Here is an 11,135-nt window from a genome sequence, read left to right on the forward strand (position 1 = left end):
GAGCATTGCTTGTTTTAAACAAGACTCTAGATGGTATTATTGGGTTAAGACTTAAACATTACCCGACGGCAACAGTTTTAGAGGTTCGGTTCATCCAGCCTCCATAGCTTCAGACAGCCTAGACTCCATAAAAATTAGAAATTTGTTTTTGCAATTCCCCCTTTTGATCCTGGCTCTTCGATAGAATCTTTAATCAAAGCGTTCAGCCATAGTAACAATGGTGTGTTTAATGTGCTTATTTTACCCTTTCACTTAACAGTAGAGAAGTGGGTTGGGAGGTCCACAGAACTAACTACCCTTTGACTTTTGATTCACTGCCAGCAAGTTGCTTCTGACACATAGCCATCCTATAAGATAGGGTCGAACTCTTCCTGTGGTTTCTGAGACTTTTTACGGGAGTGGAATATCTCGTTTTTTCTCCAGAGGAGTAGCTGGTACTTTTGAACCGTGAACCTTGCAGTTAGCAGTTCAATGTGTAACCACTATGCCACCAGCACTCCCTAAGATTCGATAATTTACAAGGAGGAGTCACAAGAAGATGCCAAACACAGTTATACTCAGAGCGACGGTTTATTACAGAGAAAGGATGTAAAGTCAGGAAAAGGAAAAGTGCGTGGGATGAAGTCCAGAGGAAACCAAGCGCAAGCTTCCAAGAGGTGTTTCCCAGTGGAATCACGTAGGATGTGGTTCCTATAGGACCTATCCATAGGCTAGGTCCAGGATTGTTACAGGCGGCCTGCTGTGTTGGCATACGGTGCCTGTGTGATATCATGAGCCTGGGCCTAGTCTGGGTGCCCAGGTGTAGCTCCCACCTGGCTTGGTGGCTTGAGTATGAGCATACTCCGTTTGGGGTCTTCATAGGCATCTAATGGTTGCCTGATATCTTTCCAACCTCCTTTATGGGGGCCTTTGCCGGCATGGGAGGGCCAACACCTCTGTCCGTAAGCTAGCTACCTAACAGTTTTGTGTTAGTCTGGGAATTCTAGAGAAACAAATTCATAGACACTCATATGTGTATAAGAAAGAGCTTTAGTTACAAGAGCAATGAAATATTGAGAAAACATCCCAGCCCAGTCCAGATCAAGTCCATAAGTCCAATATTAGCCCTTATGTCTGATACCAATCTATAAATTCCTCTTCAGACTCATAAAACACATGCAATGATGCATAACGCAGGAAGATCACAGACCAGTGGGTAGAAAGTCTTGTGGATCTAGTGGTGGTAGAGGCATCTCAATGCTGGCAGGGTAACTCCACATGGTTCCTTCAGCTCCAGGGCTCTGGCGTAGCTCCATGTGTCTTGCCAACATGATTGTCTCCCAAGGAGTGAGCCTGCCTCCAGTGAGCTATTTATCTCTGTGGTGCCTCAAAATGAGGCCAGCAAGCTGTGACTTGATTGACAGGTTAAACTCCATCCCTTAACTCTTAAGAGTCTCAGATTGACAATAGATTACAAATCTACCACAAGTGTCTACTTAGTTTCATGTCTAGATGACCAAAAGCCAGCCATGAAAACAGGTCTCTCTTGAGAATGGGCAGGATTTGAGCAACCAAAATCTGAGAAGTGAACTCCTTTCTTCATTGAGGCCTCCCTTTATCGAACCAAGCAGGCACCTTGCTGGTCCCTCGCCCTGTGGTTGGTTTGTTCATGACACTATCACTGTCATATATTTGGATGTACATTAAGGTTGTTATTTGACATGGAGAAAAACCTTATTCTAAAAATATATGATGTTTTCATTCTTTCTGCATGAGCATATAAATTCCACAGGGTTTAGTGACTTTGTTGCTCTGTGCACTGCTTGTCTTATAGTAGGTGCTGAGCAAATATGTATTGAGTAAGCACATGAATAAAAATGATCATTTATAGTCCATAGATCCCCACATTTATTTGGGAAAAATATTACTCAGCTCCCCTCTGGCAATTACAAACTTTTGTTCTATAGCCCATAATCCAGGATCAAGTGTAGGTATTTGCTTTTGTCCCCACCCCCCACCCCCTTGGGCCATTATTGTGCTCCCAGGGGGCAATATCACCTACTTCAATAATGTTGACTGGCATTGGGAAATGCTGTTATCTTGTGGGTGACAAGTCTCTCTCTGTCTCTGTCTCCCTTTCCTCTCCTGAACAAAACTGTGATTTCGTAGCTAGATTATACCCCCAAAGATTTAAAAGTCATTGCAAATGCCCCAGGGGAGGAGCACCTCAGCCTGCTGTTCTATTTCTCAATCAGTGGTATAAAACAGGCAGATGCAAAGCAGACTATGGAACGGATATTAGACTAAGACTGGACTTTAATGGTATGACTTTATTCATTGGCTGTTCTCTACACTATTTGGCACGCAGCAGGTTTCCTTATATGTAGCAGGGCAGGGAAAGGTCATGAAATACTGTTTGTGTAACAGTCACCGATACTGAGCAGCAGGAAGTACTGTCTGCCTTTTGTATTTTGAACCCAGTATCTACAACTTTCTGATTGTGGAATGGCTAGGCATCTGAGATTGGTATTGACCAGCCCTACCTTCTAGATAATTTGTACTTAACACAGGCATATCATTGTACAGTAATCCACAGTTTAGCTTTAGTAGAATGACAAGCATATTCCTACCTCCATTCAATAGCTTACTCATCAAACCGGACAATCTTTCATGCATGCATGCAGATGATCAGAAAATGGACGGTATAAAAGAAATGACATCACACCTTAGCTTCCAAGGCAAGTTATAAATGCTTATAGGATGTTAATCCTCCTACTGGCCTACACTAAAGAAAGGATTAAGGATTAAGCATCCACTCCACATTTTTTTAAAGATCTCTCTTAGCTCTGGTACTGTCCTAAAAAAAATCTACATTGTGCCCAAGGCTGAGACGCTTCCTCACTGACCTCACCCTAGTGTTAGAATAACCAACCATTTAAGATCAATAGGGCAGCTTTTACCCAAAGTTCAGATGCTTAGGGCAGAAGGAGGAGTGGAGACAGGAAATACAGGGAGGCTGTGGAATAAACAATGGTATTTTTAGGGGATGCAATGGTTGAGTTGAAACAAAATGTACATGATTGTTGAATGTATAACCAATGGTCTGGTCCATAAACTCTCACCTAATTTACAATAAAAAGTTTTTAAAAAAAGTAATAAAAGAAAATCTACATTGTAAAGACCTAGGAGAGGAAGGCGGCATTGCATTTCCCTAGATTAACTATGGTTACTGCACTGGCGAAAAAGTATCACTCCTTCCACGGCTGTGGCATTCAGCCCTTGTGGATGGATTCTCTGATGCAGCTTGCTGTGGTGATAAGACACGAAAGGAAATGGCAATCTCTTTGCTTTTTAAAGACCTACACTGTCCTTTAGATTAGCTTCAGTTTTCTCTTTAAGGTAACCTTTAAGATTCTTTCATGCTTAAACAAGAGGCCTGTTAGCTTAGTGGGCTGTATATTGAGTTGCTACCCCCAAACTCCACAGTTCAAAGGCACTAGCCTTTCCATGGGAGAAAGGCAGGGCTTTCTGCTCCTGCAAAGGTTTAAATCTTGGAAACCCGAAGGAACCAGTCTAGTCTCTCTTTATGAGGTTGTTACGAGTCAGAATCGATGTCAGTGAGTTTGTTAATTGTTTATACGTAAGCAGCTCAGTCATTTTGTTTTTATGAAGTTTGAGAACCATGGAATCATCTGAATTAGGAATATATTCCTTCTCAGAAATACACTGTCATGGAGTCGATGGTGACTTTTAGCGACCCTATAGGACAGAATAGAACTGCCCCTGTGAGTTTCCAAGACTGTCCCTCTTGATGGGAGCAGAAAGGTTCCTCTTTCTCCCACAGAGTGGCTGAGTAGTTTCAAACTGCTGACGTGTTTAGCAACGCCATCTGTAACCACTGTACCACCTGGGCTCCTTTATTCCCTCTAGGTAATCTCCTTTATTCCCTCTAGGTAATCTACACTTGATCTGAGGCAAAAGACTGAGAAACGATTGCCCTCTAAGGAATCTAAATGAACCCTCAGCCCAGAAAAAGAATTCTATGCTTGATGTCATTCTAGGAGAAATTATGGGGTGAAGGTTGTGCAGGTGCCTGTATTTGAGGCTGTTGAGAAATGAAACTGCATTTGACGATGGAACCTGGGGCTGCAGAATCTGTGTGCCCCCTCCCTATTCAACTCAGTAAGCCTGATCCTTTTCCAGTGCAACATTATATTGACAGCTAAATTCATGCCGGCAGTGATAAAAGCTCTTGAAAGCTAACAGTTCACACTTGACTTTCATCAAATATGTTTCTGGGTCTTATGAATTTGGAGAGAAGAGTTTAGCTTTATCCCTCTTTTTGTTCCAGTACCAGGAGCCAGTAAAGAAGATGATGGAGTTATTTATACCAAATCAAGTAAATATATTTCCATCTCTTTAGCATAAGCCACTGAGGGCTATAAACATTTGGCTGTTAACAGAAAGATTGGCTCATTATTAACCCACCCAGTAGCTCCATGGGGAAAAGACCTGCCTATCCTATCCTGTGAGGAGTCCCTAAACTGCCATTGAGTCAATGCTCACTCGTAGTGACCTGCCTGTGGATTTCTGAGACTGTAACGGTGTGATGGGAGTAGAAAGCCCAGTCTTTCTCCTGAGGAGTTGCTGGTGGTTTTGAACTGCGAACCATGGGGATAGCAGCACAACACATAACCACTACACCACCAGGGTTCCTCCCCTGGATAGATTACAGCTAAGAAACCTTATGGGGTGGTTTTACTCAATTATGGAATTAACTGAATGGCAACCAATAGAATGATCATTTATTTTTATTCCCAGAATAGCACCTTCTCCCTTCTTTTTCCTGCCTTACCGACTGTTTTAGCATAATCCCAGTGTCACAGTAGTTATGTGTCCTGTTGCTCATGAAAAGGTACGTGGTTTGGAGCTGTCGGTCGTTGGCTCTGAGGGAGAACGCTGTGGCAGTCTGCTCCAATAAAAATTACAGCTCTGGAATCCTATAGAGTGTACTGTATCCTATAGCGTTACCACGAGTCAGAATCCACTGGACAGCAACACGCTATCTTATTCCGTCCTAACCATACTTTATTATTGTTTAAAGTTCTATTGGTGGAATCATCATATTTTTCATTGCACAGAAATCTATTAATTACAAAATACTTTCATGCTTATTTAGGGGCCTTGGTGGCACTGTGGTTACACATTGGGCTGCGATCCCCAAGATCAGTTCAAAACCATTATTTAGTCATCAAAACAACCTTGTGGAATACTGTTTTAAGGAAGGGGAAGCTGTAATTTAATGAAGTTAGAAGCAACTAGTATCAGATCTCAGACCAGTAAAAAGCCAGCAATGAGATCAAAATCCTGTAACTTCTAGTCTAAGGTTCATATCATTATCTGTGCTGTCAATTTCAATCAACCAATTCAAAAGTTCAATGCTGTAAGCCCTGGTCTACTGCCTCAATAATACTGATTTCTGATTGCTTCTCTAGGTCAAACTTGTGGCAAATTGGTTCACTTTGAGTGCCACCTTTGATCAATTATTAGTAGCTACCCACCTGTTGGAACCTGAGGTCTTTTAAGGGATCAGCGAGAAAAGTGCTGTGATGAATTAGTGATGTCTGCCAGGGGCTCTGGAAGATACAGTCTTCATGCCACACATTTATCACTCCAGTAATTAGGCAAGAGCAAATATCAGTCTGCCTTGCAGTGCTGCCTTTAGAATCAATTACACAAAGTAGAGGTATTTCTAATTCAGAAGAAAGAGAGTTTCTGTATCTCTTAGAAGACTGGAACTGGGCAAGTAAAAATATCCTTAAGATCAAAAGTGACTGACATAAACAACTTTCTTCCTTTACTTTAGGAATAAGCCTACTGAGCCTTGATTGCTTTTGCTTTCCAGCAGAGTTCGGCAACTCATCAAACATTTAGTGAGTGGGTAGGCTAGGCGAGGTGTTGGGCTAAATGCTAGAGATACTATGAGCAAAAGGTTAAAGTTTTACAGCCTACTGGAAATGATACAGACTTGTAATGACACCAAAAGGAATTTTCAGTCTCATATTTCTTTTCCAGAATAAAAGCAATTTTCTTCCTAATCTTGGAAGCCAAGAACTTTGAAGATTTGGGCTAAGCAGAGATGCCTGCACAAATGTCTTATGGGTTCCACGGTATCTTCATATTCATCTGCTGGGGCTACTACAAAATCTGGGAACTAGGTATGAAATGTACATTTCTGTAAAACAAACAGAGAGACCCTTGGACAATCCTCCTTGCCAAACCATCGGCATGTGAGCAACTTTTATATTTCAATTAATAAGTGAATTCATGATTGCTTACGATGTTATATTTTCTTACTGTTCTTCCTTGAAAACAGGAAGCAAATCTAGACACAACCTTCGGAAGAGGGTTTTACATTTACAGGTTGTATTAACCGTATCGGTGATACAGGACTTCAAACTTGGGAGAAGAAATATAAATGATCCCTGATACTAGATCTTTTTTTTTTTTGAGACATTAAAATATTTATTCAGTCCAGGTGGGAACATACATATTCAATTATGGTATACTTATGCTGCTCAAGCTTTGGAATTCCTGGTAATTATGTTATTGACTAAAGCAAACTGTCTTGATGACCTGTACTTTCAGACAGAAGTGATCAAGGTGTAAAAAGAGCTGTAAACGACCCATTGTGGAATGAACTCACTGAACTAGTCTGCTCACTGAAACTCCCCCCACTCCTCCCACCCAGGTCTGAGAGGACTCCTTCCCCAATCCCCCTTAACTGCTCCACAGCTAGTAGAGCAGCAGTTTTAGTTTTGGGTGCTGCTTGTTGGAGGTCCTTAGGTGGGTCTGATCCCGAGGAACTCACATGCAGGGCTAGAACTGACCTGGTGGTCCTTTCTAGTTTTGGGCGAGGCTGTCTTCCTGGTGGTTTGGGCACAGGAAGTAGAGATGGGGTCAAGGAAACAGAGGATAATGCTAACAGCAGAGGGGGGATTGCAAATGGAAGAAATGAGCATGAAATACTGAAATTGTTACATAACTCGAGCTTTCACTGACGTTTTAAAATAATGTTCTCAGAGTGCCCGGCAATTCAGTCATTGTTCATCTAAGGTCTGTCTCTAGCTGTGATAATAGATCTTTTACTATAGATCTGAAACACCTGCCCCCTCCTGCCCTTCTTTCCCCCTATCACAGTCAGTCTCTTACTATTGGCCCTAAGTACTCGTAGAGGACAGAAACCTGCTGTACTATGCGGCGAGGAGCCTTCTAAACAGGCCGTTTTTTCTGTTTCCACAGCAGCTGTCACTAGTTTCACAACCCTCTACTGCACCAGCTGTTATCACCCCCACTCTGCCCTTTGCAGACACTGAGGAAGCGGTGCTAGGCCTTCATTTCACTGGGTAACAGGGGACACTCAAAAACACCCCTCTTTGTTGTTGAGTTTATTCCAACTCATAGAGACCAAACAGGGAAATCTTTTACAAAACAGTTTTATTGGCCTATCATTCACAGATAATAAAATCCAATCATTCAATCATATTAAGATGAGTTGAACCATCACCACAATTAATTTGGGACAAGGATGTAGACCTTTAAAGAAACTGACTGTCATGTGTTTCTTGTGTGGAGCAGCTGGTGCGTTCAAACGGCCGGCCTTTGGGCTGACACTCAACATGTAACCACTGCACACGAGGGCTCCTGAAACAGTGGCCCTCACTCAAAAACCGATTTCAGTGCCGTTGAGGCAGTCTCAGTTCACAGTGACCCTGCAGGACAGAGTAGAACTGCCCACGTAATTATCCAAGAGGGTAAATGTTGGTGGAAATAGAAAGCCTCGTCTTATGTGGAGCAGCCGGTGGTTTTGAACTGCTGACATGGTGGCTAGCAGTTCAATGCCTCTCACTACATCCCCAGGGCTCCTATAGGTGGCACTAGAGCCCATCTAATCTAAATTCCACTTCAAAACCAAACCAAGCCAAGCCAAACCAAACCAAACCAAAAAAAAATCAAACCAAACCAAACCAGGAGTCTTTTTCAGCCTAGATCTCATGGTCTGTCACTTTCACCACACTCTTGCCAGCACCCTCAAAACCCCTGGTTCCCTTTGCCTTCAGTTACATGTCCCTCCCCTGGCTGAACTCTAACCCTGGACCAAGTAAACGCTTCCCAATGCCTCTGCATGCTGAATATTACTGGAGCAGCTCCCAAGCCTAAGACACTGGCATTCAGTGGCTGACTCCTTGCCTTGTATGTAGATTCTAGTCCAGGGCACCTGGTCTGCAGCCACCACCAACCTGTCAGTGGAAGCTTTTTGCTGTGGTGCTGAACACGTTTCAGCAGGGTCCAGATTAAGACACGACTTCTGAAAGTCAGCCAAGGGGTCACAGTGGTGTGGTTTACAACCCATTCTGGGCAGTATTTCGATTTCTTGCTCACGAGATCCCTGTGAGTTGGGGCTGACTCATCAGAGAAAAACAACCAACCCTAAACAGCAGCCGTAAACTCATGGTTTCTAATCTCAGGTAGGCTTACTACACAGTACTGGTCCATCATGGTCAGTTCTCTAATTTTCTTTAAGAGTTATTGCAAACTTCACAAACTGTTTACTACAGTGATGGTTTGCACACATACAAATGCCTTGAGCTGGGCTTTGCTTCGTGACTATGAAGTCAAAGGCCAAGCTCCAGGTCTGGATGCATGAGATGCAGAACAGCAGCAGAAGCTTGGCAAGAGGCCGACTTAGAAGAAATTCAGCTTAGAGTCTGTGGTAACCCTGAGAATGTAAGGTCTTTGACACTTCATAGAAGCCTCGGAAAAGGCACTGCAAGAGCCATAACATGGAGACTGATGGGTCTTATCTTAATCTCAAGGATGAAGTCCAATCATATCTTCGCTCATTTAAAATTCTTTAATCCATTTTAATACACAGGAATGATGTTCAAATTCATAAAGGTTAAGCCCAAACTCTAAACTCACTGCTATTGAGTCAGTTTGGACTCATAGGACAGAGTACATATAGAGCCTTTAGAGTGGAGAAGAACTGTCCCTGTGACGTGCCTAAGACTATAGATTTTTATGGGAGTAGAAAGTCTCATGTGTCTCCTGTGAGCGGGCTGGTAGTTTTGAACTGCTAACATTTTAGTTAACAGCCCAACACATAACCCATCAGGACACCATCAGGACTCCTACAAAGGTTAGCCATATCATGATACGCTTTTGTTCAAGGTTGCCAAGTGCTAGCTTGTCTTGATATTGTAATCTTTCTGAAGGAGATACAAAAGATCCAATGCATTTTGTAGCCCAAGGATGTGTACCTGGTAATTCAATATAGGAAGTTTTGGTAAAATGAGAGCGAATATACAAAAATCCTTGGAAACAATCGTGGGAAATGGTGTTAAAATGTAATGGAGCTCACCCACAAACTTTGTGAAATTCCCTTGTGTTCAAAGGTGAGTCCAAAAGTATTGCTAGTGGGTTGCAAGTTCATATGAAGGGCCTCCAAAAAGCTCATGGGAGAAGTCTATTGTCTCCGTTTTATTCCTACAAACTTTTCGAAGGCCCCTTATATATAGACAGGTTTGTTCTCAACAAAGCATGTTTAAACATACCTCTGTAATCAGTGGATGTTTGAGACAAGTTCTCTTCAGTAATACACGTGTCTTAGCCTCATTAAGGTGTGGTCAAAAACAAACTAACAAAAAATCCAGATATGACAAAATAATAATTTATAAATTATCAAGGATTCATGGGGAAGGAGGATGTGGGGAGGGAGGGGAAAAATGAGGAGCTGATACCAAGGGCTCAAATAGAAAGCAAATGCTTTGAGAATGATGATGGCAACACATGTGTGGATGTGCTTAACACAGTGAATGCATGGATAGATTGTGATGAGTTGTACGAGCCCCCAATAAAATTTAAAAAGATCGAATCGAAACAGTAGCTTCTAAGTGGATCTGCTTGGCCAATTAAGTTCAAGGCAGAGAGGTCAGTTGGGATCCCATGGAGGGTCATCTTGATAGATGTGTTTGAAGGGCACAGAGCATCATGGAGCTTATTGGGAAGATGCTTTAAGAAAATCATTAACTGCTGTGATGAGAAAAAGAGCAGGAACATTGCACTGATAATTATTTAACCATCATGACAATGTACCTGCTCAGTGTTAAAGGGTAGCAAGGTCTGTCCTCTGAGAATTTCCTCCGGAAGCCTTATCTTATACACGCTACAGTCTTGATCTTGTCTCTTCAGACTTTTCCCCCCCTTGGTTATAACAAATCAGTCGTTGACGAGTCTTTTAAACAGTTCTTGTTACACATCTCTTATAATAGCCTCTCAGACTACTCTTTGTTCTCCGAGAGCATTTGAAAGGAACAAGAGTTGAGGACCTCGAGGATGCTGAAACTGCCATGTAAAGCAGAGGGCAGGATTCTTTGGGAAGGGTTCAAGAGAGAGAAGCATTGCTTTAGAAGTGTATAGACCTAGACTGAACTTTTGTTTATTAAAGGTTTGTTTACAATTTTGAGTACATTGTGATTTACCCTTGGTAAGACCCATGCCTCGGCAGGACCTCTAGTTCTTTCTTCTCTAAGCACAGATCATTACCAAACAATGTCCAGAGACACCAGTAAATGAAGTACGTGGTGTGAAAGTGAGGGGGAAGGAGAGAGCCAGCCTAGACCAAGGAGTCAGCTCCTAGTACAGATTACAACAGGGAGGCAAGAAGTAGAACAAAGAGAACAATGAGTAAACTGACCAGGCCAACTTGGGGGAGGGATGGGTGTGGGGCCTTTTGGCCTAATATAGTCCTCAAAGCAAAGCACAAGGGATAGGCCACAGTCATGTGTCTGACTTCCACACATCGTGACTCTCTGCCTGCTGGGTAAACTAGGCCCAATCAGTCTGGAAGTGTAATTCAACCAAGGAAGACTTCTAAGCCCTGGTTCTGTAGTGGTTACGTGCTGGGGTGTGATCTGCATGGTTGGCCTTTGGAAGCCACCGGCAGTTCTGTTGGAGAAAGGCAACTTTCTACTCCTGGCAAGTTACCGTCTAAGAAACCCACAGCGGGTAGCAGAGTCAGCACTGACTGATGGCAGCGCCTTTGCTTTTCCGGTTTTTTCTTGCTGAGGAATACGGACAGATGTAAGAAACGGGGA

Source organism: Tenrec ecaudatus, chromosome 4 (genome assembly GCF_050624435.1).
Source record: "Tenrec ecaudatus isolate mTenEca1 chromosome 4, mTenEca1.hap1, whole genome shotgun sequence".
NCBI lineage: Eukaryota > Metazoa > Chordata > Mammalia > Afrosoricida > Tenrecidae > Tenrec > Tenrec ecaudatus.